The sequence below is a fragment of the Cebus imitator genome, unplaced genomic scaffold, assembly GCF_001604975.1.
Source record: "Cebus imitator isolate Cc_AM_T3 unplaced genomic scaffold, Cebus_imitator-1.0 Scaffold96, whole genome shotgun sequence".
Taxonomy (NCBI): Eukaryota; Metazoa; Chordata; class Mammalia; order Primates; family Cebidae; genus Cebus; species Cebus imitator.
Window position 1 is genome coordinate 3,059,184 of NW_016107411.1, and position 2,742 is coordinate 3,061,925.

A 2,742-nucleotide genomic window follows, 5' to 3' on the forward strand; every position below is an offset into this window, starting at 1 on the left:
TCTGTCTCAAAAAAAAAAAAAAAAAAGTCAAAATGGGGCTGAGCTATGGGCAAGAGAAGAAATTTCATTCTCAGAAGGAAAAGTCTAGGCCAACAGTTGCTGGTATGCTCATCCTATGTTTCACACACACAGTCCCTCAACTGACTTAAGGAAGTCAGGATCAATCACGTTGATGATATTTACCCTCAATAAAATGAAATGAAAATGGCTTTTTTTTTTTTTTTAAGACGGAGTCTTGCTCTGTCGCCAGGCTGGAGTACAATGGCGCAATCTCGGCTCACTGCAACCGCCGCCTCCTAGGTTCAAGCGATTCTTCCGCCTCAGCCTCCCAAGTAGCTGGGACCACAGGCACGTGCCACCATGCCTGGCTATTTTTTTTGTATTTTTAGTAAAGACAGGGTTTCACCATGCTGGCCAGGATGGTCTCGACCTCGTGACCTCATGATCCGCCCTCCTCGGCCTCCCAAGTGCTGGGATTACAGGCATAACCACCGCGCCCAGCCGAAAATAGCATTTTAACTCTGTGGTTTTCCTTCCAAAAACCCATAACACCACTCTAATTATGAGAAAAACATTAGACAAATTCCAGTAAAGTCATCCTACAAAATACCTGACCAGTACTCCTGAAAGGTGTCAAAGTTATCAAAACATCATTATGGTTTTGTTTCTTTGTTTTTTGAGACGGAGTTTCACTCTAGTTGCCCAGGCTGGAGCACAATGGCGCCGTCTCGGCTCATTGCAACCTCTGCCTTCCAGGTTCAAGCAATTGCCCTGCCTCAGCCTCCAAATAGCTGGGAATACAGGCATCTGCCACTACACCCAAGTAATTTTGTATTTTTAGTAGAGTTGGGGTTTCTCCATGTTGGTCAGGCTGGTCTCAAACTCCCATCCTCAGGTGATCCACCCGCCTCGGCCTCCCAAAGTGCTGGGATTACAGGTGTGAGCCACCGTACCCAGCCAATTATGTTTTTGAGAACTAAGCATAATGTGGTGCTCTGGATGAGATGCTAGAACAGAAAAAAAATTAGTTTAAAAAACTAAGGAAATCTTAATACACTGTGGACTATAATTAATAATAATGTTTCAATACTGGTTCATTAATGGTGGCAAATGTACCATACTAATGTCAGATAATAATTGGGGAAATTGAATGTAGGGTGTATAGGAATTCACCATATTATCTTTTCAATTTTTCTGTACATGTAATGTTGTTTCTAAAAATAAAGTTGGCTAGGCCCAGTGGTTGACACCTGTGATCCCAGCACTTTAGGAGATGGAGGCCGAGGATGGCTTGAGCCCAGGAGTTCAAGACCAGCCTGGGCAACATAGTAGGACTCTGTCTCTACAAAAATACAAACATTAGCTGAATGTGGTGGCATGCACCTGTAGTCCCACCTGCTCAGGAGGCTGAGATGCAAGGATCATTTGAGTCTGGAGGTTGAGCCTGCAGTGAGCCATGATTGTGCCATCGCACTCCACCCTGGGTGACAGAGTGATACCCTGTTGCTTAAAAAAAAAAAAAAAAAGAATAAATAGGCCAGCCATGGTGTCTCACACCTATAATTCCGATATCTTGGGAGGCCAAGGCAGGTGGATCACTTGAGCCTAAGAGTTTGAGACCAGCCTGGGCAACATAGCAAAACCCCATCTCTACAAAGAATACCAAAAAAAAAAATTAGCCGGGTTCTGTAGCATGCACCTGTGGTCCCAGCTACTTGGCAGGGTGACGTCGGAGAATCATCTGAGCCTGGGAAGTCAAGACTGCAGTGAGCTGTGATCGCACCACTGTGCTGCCTGGGTGACAGAATGAGACTCTATCTGAAAAATAAATAAAATAAAAATAAAGTCTACTAATACATATGTATAGATATGTATGTGTATTTTTATGTGTAGGTATATATACACATACATAAACACATACTTCCTTTTTTTTTATCAGGCCCCATTCTCACCATTCAGAGCTTGCTCTTTGGTTTTCACTCAAGGCAAAAACAGGGGAACTAATTTGAGGTTTGGGGACTAATTTCAGAAGATCACTGACCACTGACTATTAAATTGTATAAATGAGGTGTATCGTAATAAGACCGGCTGTCCAGAAGCACATTACAACTTATCCAAATGAGTGCTGTCACTTCAAGATAGTCATTCAAGAAACGTTTAGCCTTGTTTTAATGAGGACACTGCTCAAAACACCAAGAATCTCCTTCAGAGTCTATAGCACACAATGCAATGAATATTCATTATCTGCAGGTGGATTGGATTTATGCAAATATCCAAAAGAACTCAGGCCAACACTGATGAGTAAATGGGTTGGGAAATCTGGATGATAAATGTGTTTCAAAATTTTTTAGATTTTTGAAAGATAGTATGGTGCATATACAAAATATAAAGCAACAATCTCAATGGCATCTGGACAGTGCCCAGTAATCAAACAAATTAATATTTCTGCAATGACATATATGACTGTTCATACTGTGATAAGTGAAAGATGGAGAAGTGAAAACTGTAAATAACCTTATGCAAGTTTAGGTCAGGTTTTGCCACAAAATAAATTCAGTTCATATTAGATTTTATTGTCAAATAAGTTATGAACAAGCTTCTGGTTTGCTTTTTCTTTTTTTTTTTTTTTGAGACGGAATTTTGCTCTTGTTGCCCAGGCTGGAATGCAATGGCACAATCTTGGCAATTCTCCTGCCTCAGCCTCCCAAGTAGCTGGGATTACAGGTGCCAGCCACCATGCCA